The sequence below is a fragment of the Austrofundulus limnaeus genome, unplaced genomic scaffold, assembly GCF_001266775.1.
Source record: "Austrofundulus limnaeus strain Quisiro unplaced genomic scaffold, Austrofundulus_limnaeus-1.0 Scaffold102, whole genome shotgun sequence".
In the NCBI taxonomy this organism is placed as follows: Eukaryota; Metazoa; Chordata; class Actinopteri; order Cyprinodontiformes; family Rivulidae; genus Austrofundulus; species Austrofundulus limnaeus.
Genome location: NW_013952504.1, coordinates 295,332 through 308,353, shown reverse-complemented (window position 1 = coordinate 308,353; position 13,022 = coordinate 295,332).

Sequence of the window (13,022 nt, the reverse complement as noted above, 5' to 3'; positions counted from 1 at the left end):
AAACAAAATCTTAAAAACAATTCTAAAAGAAACAGGCAACCAGTGAAGAGAATACAGAATTGGAGTGATGTGTTCGCGACGTCTTGTCCCTGTTAATAAACGGGCAGCTGAATTCTGAACCAGCTGTAGACGACGAACCAAAGACTGATCCATCCCACAATCCCATATGTTCCTGAAGTCTCTGAAAAAGTCAGGAGGATTTTCTCCAAACACAAACTCCTGGTCATTTTAAAACCCAGCAGGACCCTCAGACAGAAGCTGCTCATCCCTGGGTGTATGAATTAAAGCTCACAAGACAAAAATGTTTGAGATTTTAGGACTGTAAAATAGTTGATCGGTTTAAATGTCTTATGTTTTCACAATGGATAAACTACATTTCTGAATTTAAGAACTCACCACTCACTTTATTGCATTTTTATGTGGAATTCATTACAGGTGGTGTAGAATTTGTAGCAAAGTGGTTCTACCTGTTAGTACATCAGGTGGTTTAGGAGTTACAAGGTTCTGTAAAATCCCTCTGAAAACAATACAGCAATGTACTGATATTAGAAAATTTTATTTGTACGTTTCAATACTTGAGTATTTTTAAATGCATGTATTTTTGAATACCTAAGTATTTTCAAAAGTAAGTACTTCAGTACTTTAACTTGAGTAGATTTTTGACCGAGAAACTTTTACTTGTAGTTGAGTAAGATTTGACGATGAGTATCAGTACTTTTACTCAAGTACTTGAGTTGAGTACTGTACGTTGTTCACCACTGTAAGCTACCTTTTAATTTTAGTATTTAGTAAAACCTCCACAATTAAAATGCATGAATTGTTACTCAATTAATTTTAAACTATATGTCATTTATGTAAAGAAATGAAATGAAACACTGTCATATATGGCAATATGTTATTAACATAATTTAATTTGAATAAACTTTATTGTCCCTCAGAGAGGAAATAAATTCTCTGCATTGTTCTTATTGAACATTTGAGCACACATGTGCCATTTGAAGCTCATGGGCTGGGGGTGCAATTGTTGAGGTTGATGATGTTTGATTGAGCAGCCAGTGTGGGGCAGACATTGTTGGTCTGGGGAGTTAAATAAAAGCTTTTTTTCAATTCAATGTTAAAGTATTATGTCAACATTAAAGATACCTGAGCAACTAAAAAGTTAATGAATCAAATAAAAATGTAACTAATAAAACAATTCAAGGCTAGAAAATATGATGCAGCTCAGAAGCTGCAGGTTACAGCTGATCTATGGAAAATCTCCTTTCAACTGTTACATTTTGCTGTGTGTGGTTTGGTCCATCAGTGACAAACCCTAAATCCTCTTTTTTAGGACTGTCTGTAGCACCTTTGCAACCATATTTAGAGTCAACCATGTCTGTCTTTTAATGATTATCTCTGAAAATAATCATTGGTTGTAAATACAACAGAGTAACTTCTGAAGTCAACCTGTTTTAAGATGGTTATAGCTTTTTTTTTTGACAAAAAAGATGGTTATAGCTGAACAACACTATCACACACTAAAAAGGCAACAACTCTTTCATTGTGACAAACACTGAGCTTAAGTTGATTTGAGAGTCATTCCAACACATACTCTGAGTGCTAATACAGTGGAGATCCCAGAAGATTTCTGTCTAAAACTCATCATGCAAGGCAGCAGGCATTAACCACCCCTTCAATATTTGCTAGTTTAAATAAAGCTCTATCATCCCTTCAACATTTACATACTTTGTGTGTGAATGTGTGTAAATATGTCTTTTGCTGTAAATTTTAAGTTAAATGTGAATTCATATTTTTGAATGTGTTGAATGACTTTTCACAAAATGTTTCTTTGTCAAGACAAAAACATTTTTAGATGCTTTATTTTACATTTCTGATGGACATTCAAGTCCACATTAAAACAAATGTTTCAGTCCACCAAAGGGCTTTTTTCTAGAGTGGACACGCTAATGGAATTTCAGATGTGCTGACTGGGTGAATCACTTCTCACACTTGGTACAGGCATAAGGCTTCTCACCAGAGTGGACACGAAGGTGAAGCTTCAGATTCCTTGATGAGATGAAACTCTTCTCACACTAAGAACAGGTGTAAGGCTTCTCTCCAGAGTGAACACGAAGGTGAAGTTTCAGTTGTTCTAACTGGGTGAATCTCTTCTCACACTGGGTACAAGCGTAAGGCTTCTCTCCAGAGTGGAGATGAAGGTGAATTTCTGCTGGACCGGACCAAGTCCGACGACGTGGAAGTAGACACTGGACCAGACAAAGTCCGACGACGTGGGTGTAGATGCTGGACCGGACCAAGTCCGACAAAGTGGGTGTAGAAGATGGACCGGACCAAGTCAGGCGAAGTGGATGTAGATGCTGGACCGGACGAAGTCCGATGACGTGGGTGTAGACACTGCACCGGACCAAGTCTGACAACGTGGGTGTAGATGCTGGACGGGACCAAGTCCGACCACATGGAAGCAGACTCTGGACCGGACCAAGACAGACGAGATGGGTGTAAACGCTGGACCGGACCAAGTACCACGACATGCGTGTAGATGCTAGACCAGACATAGTCCGACGACGTGGGTGTAGGTACTGGATGGGACAAAGTCCGATGACGTGGGTGTAAACGTTGCACGGGAAAAAGTCTGACGATGTGGGTGGAGACGCTGGATGGGTCCAAGTCCGACAACGTGGGTGTAGATGCTGGACCAGACCAAGTCCGACAACGTGGTTGTAGATGCTGGACCGGTGCAAGTTCGATGAAGTGCATGTAGATGCTGGAACAGACATAGTCCGAGAACATGGGTGTAGATGCTGGATGGGTCCAAGTCCGACAACGTGGGTGTAGATGCTGGACCAGACCAAGTCCGACAAAGTGGTTGTAGATGCTGGACTGGTGAAAGTTCGATGATGTGCGTGTAGATGCTGGAACGGACATAGTCTAATGACATGGGTGTAGACACTGGACGGGACAAAGTCCGACGACGTGCGTGTAGACACTGGACGGGACAAAGTCCAACGACATGGGTGTAGATGCTGGACCGGACCAAGTCCGACCAGATGGGTGCTGGACCAGACCAAGTCCGACAAGATGGTTGTAGACGCTAGGAATGTGCGAGATGGCAAAAAATTCTTGTCACGATGTACATTATGATGTGTGGCGGTAACGATGTATATCACAATATAAAACTTATAATAGAAAATAAACAAATCACATATTAATTGAGTGGAATGTATAAATATGTATAGGTAAAAAAATTCAGACCTTAAAATCTCCTTTTTTAAGGGACACTAAAGTCTCCCATAAAAATCTAAATTTAAGGGAGACCTACCTGGTTAAATCAAATATATATATATATATATACATATACATATATCACACACCTTCATACAATAACTTTAATGTAACAGATATCTGCATCCATTGGGTGTTGTGTTTGGAATCACCTGCTTCGTTTTAAGGTGGTAAAACAAATTGCTAGTATTTTTTTTCCTTTCTATACTCTTTGCAGATTAGTTTTTCTGCACTCCACGTGTTTAATTTGTGTGCGCTCCGGCCTTTTTTTTTTTTTTGGAAAGACAGTCTGACTGTCAGCCTTTCCCACAGTGCTTCCCCGCTGTACCAGGAGACAGTATTGTGCTATGACCGCAGGAGAAATGAAGTCCAGACTCAATGAGCTTTTGTGTGTCCTGCTGGAGCACTGACTTCACCTGCCCTGACTGTCACCTTGCTGTGTCACCATGTGCTGCGGCGTGCGCTCCTTCCGCTGCAGGCAGTGTGGTCATTCGGCATCCGACCGTAAGACGCGCCATCATGTAAACATGTAAACAGTTCGGCGTTCATTTTTGCACACCCGAACCAGGTCCGGATAAGTTATGTTTTTTTTCCCCTCTTCATTTGCACTCTCAGCCTTGCTGCGTCACAATGTGGCGCGCCGTCATGTAATGTAAACAGTGGTCCGGATAAGTTATGTTTTTCCCCCCTCTTCATTTGCACTCTCAGCCACGCTGCTTCCCGCTTGCTCTGTTTTGACTCCAGCTGGTTCAGTCATCAAAAAGAATTGCGCAGTTGGCCAGTAGACTACAGATCTCTATCATAGAACAAATTTATATTGTTTATACCGTATATCATTTATATTGTGCATTCCTAGTAGACACTTGACCGGACCAAGTCCGACAAGGAGGGTGTAGATGCTGCACCTGACCAAGTCTTACGAGGTGGGTGTAGATGCTAAATGGGACAAAGTCTGACGACATGGGTGTAGACCAGGGGTGCCTAACCTTTAATGAACCAAGAGCTACTTTTGAAGTCGGCAGTTTGCCAAGAGATACTCGTCCAGTCTCAGTATCAAAAAAACATAATTTTGTCTCCCTACTCCTCACTTCTTTAAAGTAAATAAAACAGAATGTAATGTGTTGCTAGTTTTATTTAATTTAAAGTATTGTCAAACAAAACTATCTACTTAACCATATATTTACCTACAAAAAAGAAAAGATAAAATCCTTACTTCACTCCTGACAGAGAAACAGAAAAGTGATGCTCGAACAAAAAGGATCAATTTTTTTTCTCCTTCAATTAGTACTCACTGTAACGTGCAAGCTATGAGGGCTGGAAACCCTTTCCAGTGAGAGAACCACAGAGTCAAATAACTTTGGAGCATGGGAACTTGTCTCCATTTATACAAAGAACTCTCCTGTCTTCTCTCCAAACAGGGGAGGAAAAACAAAACAAAAAAAGACTATCAGAGTCAACATGACAACCATAAGAGTACCACCCTTTTTTCAAAGTCAAAGAACACAATATAAAACTCTCTCGCAGGCTGTTATAAAACCCAGTGCTGAGCTTCCAGGACCGGTTTCATCTGACCAAATCTGTTCCTTTTATCGCCTGGAACATTTCTATCAGGTGGGTTTTTGAATTTTATGCATTTTTTGCAGAAATATCGTCCACCAGGGGTTTCTGGCTAAATCCAGGCGGGAGAGCGGGTGCTGGACGCATGACCGTGGTTCCACCTCACTGGATCTCTTCTTTCCTCTCTTCCTCTTCCTTCGCACCTGGATCCGACTCTCAGAGCCGGCGCTAGAGGCTCCGGAGTAAGTTGAGTGCCAAAGCGCCTTTTTCGGCCGGTCGTTGGTTAATAGCTCCGCGGGGGAACATCCCAGGAACTTGCAACCACTCCAGTTTGTAGAGGAGGACCGTAGCTTTCCAAAGTCATCTCACTTTCCTGGATCTGATGCTCAGAGCTAGTGGGAGAAGCAAGCGAAAGTTGAAATTTCCTCATGAAAATGCGAGCAAAATGCACTGAGTCGTGTGTAATTTGCTTATAGCTCTGCAGGGGAATGTCACAGAGACTCCATTCAAGTATAAGCTTGTACGACAGAACCAGAGCTTTAAAACCCGACCAGCCACTCCGGGATCTGATGCTCCTAGCCCAGGGAGGGGGGCTAAAACAAATCCCGGCGGAGGTCAGATGGTGCAAATTTTCGAGTTTTTTTGCTTATAGCTCCACGGGGGAACGTCGCAGGGACTTCATTCAACTTTCACCTTGTAGAGCAGAATTAGAGCTTTCAAACAAGACACCCTGAGTTCTGACGCTCAAAGCCGGCGCTAGAGGTTCTGCAGCAAGGTTGCGCTACACGGGCACCTGGGAACCAGCTGGCGTGCGACCAGTCGCCCGCGAGCGACTGGTTGGGCACCCCTGAATAAAGCCTGCAGCAGCCTGCCTCTGACGAGTGAGCAGAGCGTCCCTGGAGAAATGAGCTGAGTCAGTAAATAAGAGCCTGTAAGAGACCACTAAAAACTGAACAGAGCTCTCTGCTGCCAGGATCCAAATTTATAAGCAGTGGACATCCCCACCGCAGCAGATGTGCAGAAACACAGTAGAGTTTTTATTTTTTTTTAGAATCATTAAGTTACATAGACAGGGCTCACTGTAGCAAAACAAATGAGGCCATTAGTTTTGTAAAAAAGACAGATTCAACTAATTTGTTAAGAATTGAAGAGTGAAGACCAAAAAATGCTAAGTTAGGCAGCAGCGTATTTTCGAGTGGACACTTCAAAGAAAAGGCTGTGTGTTCATATATCTACAAAAATGAAATGTATTATGTATTAGACTAAAACCTGTTTGAGTGAAATGTATCTTTGATGTATTGAATTGTGCATTAATGAAATACTGTCTACTGCTAACACGGATATGTAAACATTGTATGCATGATATAAACCACACGTTTTTTAAAAAACGTTATAATCCAGTATTTAGTTTTAAGTGTGTAAAAAACCTTAAGGTCATACAAAGTAGAAACAATTGTGTCATAAGTTCAAAGATCAGGCGACCGCCAAGGGGTGCTCGGGAGTAGAAGGAAAAAAATTACACCATTAAAACCGAAGTCAAGAAAGTTCGAGAAAAGAGAGACGTGCGGACCTCGACAGGAGAAGACCGCCCGAAAGGAGGATCGAAGGAGGAGACAATCGTCTATAAATTAGGATGTATTTCTTTGTCTAGATCAGTCAACGTGATCCGGACACCTTGACTCAGAAGGTTTATGGAATTGTTCTGACTTTGGGGCACAAAATAAACCTTTTATTGACTTTGCATTGAAGCCTGAACTCACTTTTTTGAACATCCTTTTTCGAGGTGACTTTTTCCTGCATCTAAAACTTAACAAGGTAAATGATTTACAAACTAGAAAGTTAAAAGACTTTAATCATGATTTAGAGTTGTGTATCTAAAATTACACATCAATCTGTTGTTTATATTAAGTGACTTTGGGATTCTAGGCAGACAACAGAGCAGTTCTGCATATTCCAGGCTGTGTCTGCGTGCTGCCAGCGGTGTTGATTATCCTGGGCGCAGAATCCGTCTTGATAATTGCAACCCCACACGCTTCGCAGTTTTGTAGACCTGTTCTTGTCCAGAATGGCTCGAAACGCCATCTCACCTCTGTGAGTTCTTGGTAGGAGTGAATAAAGGGCTGCTTTAAAGTTCTGTGTCTTCCCTGTAGGATTACAGTCACAGCTGATAAGTGATTAGAGAACACTAGATTAATATTTCAATTAACTAACGATTAATTATGAACTATTATTAGTAAACTAATAAAATGATTAAGTAATGCTTATTAAAAACAGAAGATGTAAAAAGATAAAAATATAAGCATTGATTAAAATATATTCTTTTACTACTAAACCATAATTTCTAAACATGTTCTAAGCAACAAATAACAACAAATACAAAGTTATAAAACAACTATTATCAGAGAGCTTTTGATAGTAAAGACAAAAAGTCAAACACATTTTAAAGGGTTTAAGCATTTGAATTATACATGTTGAAGGAACAACAACAACAGACAGAATGTTTGCTTTGACTTGTTTTTATCAACAGAATAATAAACTTCTTGAGAATGAGATCTTTCCCAGGGGAAAGGAGAGAGACAGTGAAAAGGCTTATTTTTTGATAGTTCTCCATGAGGACTGAAACAGCTCAGTCTGAGAGAAGAGAGCATTGACCTCAGAGGGTCAAAGGTCAACCAGTGGTGAGATGAGGTGAAGTGAAATGGGCGTGTACACTACACTGTTTTAACGAAAATTAATTTGCATGACAGCCGGTTACATTTTCATGACTCATCACTTACAACAATCAGGTTTAAGTGTCTTTAATAACATCAGATCTTCAACAAAGTCCCGATATATGACATGATCTGGTTTTAAATGTCGAAAACATTCTGAAATCTTTGTCAAAGACATTTCTACAGTGTTGTAAAATTTATTTCAAAGAGGTTTTTTTGCAGCGTCACTGATCTTTTGTTGCTGAATGATTTTTAAAAGTGAGGCACAGACTGGAGGAGGGGTTTTCTCACAGATCACAAGACACAATGAGCAAACGCTAAAACAGCTAAAAAAAACTTCCTAATTTAATGTTTCCACAGAATCATCCTATTGATAAACTTGAAAAACAACAGATGTGTGAATCAGTGCTGATGCCCTCATGTTCCAGGATGAGGGTTTGAATCAAGCATGGCTGAGAAACTTCCTGCAACTTCGGAATGGGGAAAACCTCAATGACAGGTTTGGGCGCACATGCCAAAAAGCAGGTTTGGTTTGTTACAGTGTGCCAAACCATACAAGTGAACAATTAGTCCTTCCCAGAAGACGTGCAGAAATATAAAACAACAGGTCTTGTTTTATGCTGTTGATGATGGAAGAATCTAATTAAAACATTCATAGGCAACATTTTGATATTCTTTTAAGCTACTTTACATTTTTTGTTTTTCAAGCGTCTCATGAAGATTGTTAAAACAGAATATTTGCGTTTATTGAAATGCAGAGGTGAAAACTGAACATATGTTTGCAAGTTTATATTTGTCCTTGACAGCAAGCATGTCTCTCTTTGCCAGGGTAAAATGTCTATTTCTGGTTTTAGTTATAAAAGATGCATTGAAGACATTATTTTGACTGCAAACCTTTTGCAAAAGTAATTAAACAGCCTTGTAAAGTACCTCAAAGTGATACTTGAGTGAAAGTACAAATATCTTACCATAAAATTACTAGTCTCCTGTAAGAATACTACTTGAGTAAAACTCCTAAATTATCTGACATTTATTTATTTTTTGTTATTAAAGTTTTTATTTGTTTTTAACATATATATAATCTCTACACCACACCCACAAAACAGAACAAAAAAACAAATCAAATCAAAACAAAAACAAAACAAAACAGAGCAACCAGGTCACTACATATCAAATCTGTAACATAAATTTTACAGGAAAGTGGTGAATACAAATATCCTCATTGGTGGCAAAAACAACCACAATAAACAAAAGCAGTAGTCAACTTTTTCAAAATGGCAGTTTGTCAAAGGAGTTTAGTTGTCCCAGTATTACAGGAGAGGAAACAGTTCCAGGCTTTCTTGAAATCTTCTATGTCATTATTTAGCCTAGCCAACATTTGTTCATATGAAACTATTTCCAACCTTATTTCCAACCAGTTTTTAACATTTGCAACAGATCTAGATTTCTATAATCTGAGGATTAATCTGACAGCAGCGACCATCCCCACATGCACCACTGTAATTTGGTGCTTTGATATATTGGGTAATGCTGTTTGGTCCCCCAATAAACATAGTTTTGGTGAAATGGGTATCTTCACACCTCTCCATTTTCCAATATGTTGTAATATTATTTTCCAGAATGGGGAGATGTATTCACATTCCCAGATTGCATGCATAAAGGTTCCAGACTCCATTTTGCATTTCCAGCATAGGTCATTGGAAAGTATACCCATTCTATGGAGCCTAGACGGTGTAAAATAAAATCTATGTACCACCTTATATTGCATAAATTTTCCTCTAGATTCTTTAATATATTTCCCATTTTTTGATAATATTTTCAGCCAATCATCATTGCTAAAAATGTAGCCAAGGTCCCCCTGCCAGATCATCCTCAGACTTTTACACACATCTTTTTGCATATTAGTAATTTATAAAATGCAGATGCTTTGTATTTGATTCTAGATGAGCCCATACATTTTTGTATTGGGTTATCCTTATGTATGAAATTGTCTTTAATAATACAGTCTCTAATCAGTAGGCATTTCCAGAAATTATCTTTTTTCATATTATATCTGAGCATGACCTCTGAAAAAGACATAAAAATCCCATCTGTATGGAGATCTCCTACATCAGGGGTGCCCAACCTTTTTTGAATCAAGAGCTACTTTTGAAGTCGGCAGTTTGCTGGGATCTACATGTCCAGTTTCAGTATCAAAAAACATAATTTTTCGTCTCCCTACTCCTCACTTCTTTAAATAAAACAGAATGTAATGTGTTGCTAGTTTTATTTAATTTAAAGTATTGTCAAACAAAAATATCTACTTAACCATATACGTATTTACCTACAAAAAAGAAAAAAGAAAAGATAAAATCCTTACTTAACTCCCGACAGAGAAACAGAAAAGTGATGCTCGTGTGAAGAAATTTAGAGTTAGGTAGGCTAGTACTGATGTTAGAAGCACAACACTATATTCTTAAGTTCTTCTTTTTGAAATATTGGCAGTGTTTTATCTATTATGTCTTGATTGAAACAGGTCTAGTTACATGCCTGAAACATTTTTACAAAACATAGTAAAAACGCTTGAAAGACTTTAGATAAGAATTGTGTCTGAATGCCTGTGACTCAGCCGTAGGCCAGTAGRGGGCGAGCGAAGGCATTGAAGAAACTGTATAAAAACATGAGCTTCCAGTTTTATGGGCAGTGTGGGTTTCCTGTCTGCAGCGGCAGCAATAAACCTCCACTCAGATTCCAGACTGGTGTTGTATGGTTTTCATTCCTTCTACAAATCACTTTATTTAACAGTTCTGTTTATCATCTCGACTTCAGTTTATTGAGTACAAATTTTCTTACAGTTTTGGTGACCCCGACGTGATGTGGGCTCTTGTATAAGCAGAGAACATTGGATTTTATTTTTGGCTGTTGAAGAACCTGAGAAGATTTTTGAATCATCAGCTGCTGAGAGTGGCTCCAATGGCTCCAGACCATTCAAAGAATGCCACCTGTTCGCCACCTGACAAGACACATACACACACAGCCACGTTAGGTAGAGAAAACAACTGTAAAACAAACAAATAAATAAATAAATAACACAAAGGTGCCAGTCAGTGTATAAGACACTAGTCTGGTCTAAAATGTAATAAAAAAAACAACATACAGACCCATTATGACAAATCTAGAGGAGACAACTTTTTATGCAAGAAGCTATCTAAAAATAAATGTATCTCAACCTTAGTTTGACTTCTGACACGGCCCAGGGTCTCATAGGTGGGCAGCATGAGGTGTAAACAGGTCTCCAGATGATCACCAATCTTTGTGAATCTGTTCTTGGACTTGATGATTTTCATGTGAGAGAAAGCTGACTCCAGAATCCATGCAACTTGTTGCTCTGGATTTGATCCCAATGTCATTTTGCAGAGCCAAAACCTCATTTTCAACACCGGAGCATTCCAGCAACATGAATTTGGACACATCCATCCATCCTGGTGGATAGCTGCACGTCTTATAGCAGCCACTTTTATTTTTAAAATCATGGAAATGCACATCTGCAGCCTCAAACGCTTCTTTCATAAATTCGTCATCGCTGAAAGATGTTTTCCGCAGTGTTGTTTTTTGTGTTGAGGCAGGTACGGGGCAGCATTAGCAGCCTTACCTTAGCTTAGGAGGGGAAATCCATCTCGTAGCATTGGTGCATTGTTTTGAAAGAAATGCAGTTCCACGTTATCCTTTTTGGACAAGCCAAGGCAGCGCTCAAATAACATATGAGTCTTCTTCCAACTACAGGTGAAAATAATAAGTTTTTATTTGCTTGTTAGCTGACTTTCGCTCATTTTTTTTCCCGCCTCGCTGCTTTGTTGTGAACACGTGACACTAAAGTCTTGCGGGACCATGTTTGGAGTGCTGATTCACCGCACTCAAAACTCGCGAGACTACTTCTGTGAGCGGAGCTGACGAGCAGGCTCGTCAGCTGTGCTGGKGAGGGCGGAGGGAGCGTGTTCAAGGCTGGAATGTAAACTTCTCCCTCCTCCCACCCCCACCGTTTCTGCTGGAGAGCTCAGCGAGCTGACATGAATCCCGTGCCAGAGCGCAACATTACTCTCAGCTGACGAGCCGGCTCTCTGCTGTTAGAGAAAGGTTGTGCTCCGTGAGCTACCAGGAACCAGCTGACGAGCTACCGGTTGGGCACCCCTGGAATACATAATGTAGGCCGGGGTGCCCAATATGGTCCCATCCAGCATCTACATCCACCTCGTCGGACTTTTTCCCATCCAGTGTCTACACCCTCCTTGTCTGACTTGGTCCGGTCAAGCGTGTACACCCACCTCGTCAGACTTGGTCCGGTCTCACGTCTAAACCCACCTCGTCGGACCTTGGTCCGGTCCAGCATCTACACCCACCTCATTGGACTTGTCCCGTCCAGCGTCTACACCCACGTCATCAGACTTTGTCTTGTCCAGCACCTACATCCACGACGTCGGACTTTGTCCCGTCCAGCATCTACACCCACGTCGTCGGTCTTGGTTCGGTCCAGCATCTACACCCACGTCATCAGACTTTGTCCCGTCCAGCTTCTACACCCACGTCGTCGGACTTTGTCCGGTCCAGTATCTACACCCACGTCGTCGGACTTGGTCCCGTCCAGCATCTACACCCACGTTGTCAGACTTGGTCCGGTCCAGCGTCTACATGCACGTCGTCGGTCTTGGTCTGGTCCAGCGTCTACATCCACCTTGTCGGACTTGATCTGGTGCAGCGTCAACACCCACCTCGTCGGACTTGTTCCGGTGCAGCGACTACACCCACCTCGTCGGTCTTTGTCCGGTGCAGCTTCTGCACCCACCTCGTCAGAATTAGTCCAGTGCAGCGTCTACACTCACCTTGTCGGACTTGGTCCGGTTCCGCGTCTAAACCCACCTCATCGGACTTGGTCCGGTCCAGCGTCTACACCCACTTCTTCGTACTTGGTCCGGTCCAGCATCTACACCCACCTCGTCGGACTTGGTCTGGTCCAGCACCCATCTGGTCGGACTTGGTCTGGTCCAGTGTCTACACCCACCTCGTTGAACTTGGTCCAGTCCAGCGTCTACATTGACAAGAAGAAATTTTTAGAATATCAACATACTGTATTAAATCTATAATAAAATCTAAATTTAAGCTCAATAATGTTTTATTAGAAACACCATTAAGTGTATTAGAATTCCTTCCTCTTAAATCCCACAAATTGCTATCTAAAATCTACAAAAAATTGTCTAAAAAAGATAACTCTATATCGCTCCCTATTTTGAAATGGGAGACCAACTTATCAGTTAACTTTGACAAGAACACCTGGTCTCAAATCTGCTTAAAAGCATTTACAATGACTAGAATCCACAATTTACAATTAATTCAATGTAAAGTTATTTATAGAGTACATTATACAGGTCAGCAAATGTTCAAGATGGGATTTGCATTATCTGACACCTGCTCACAATGCACAGGCAATATACCTGACAA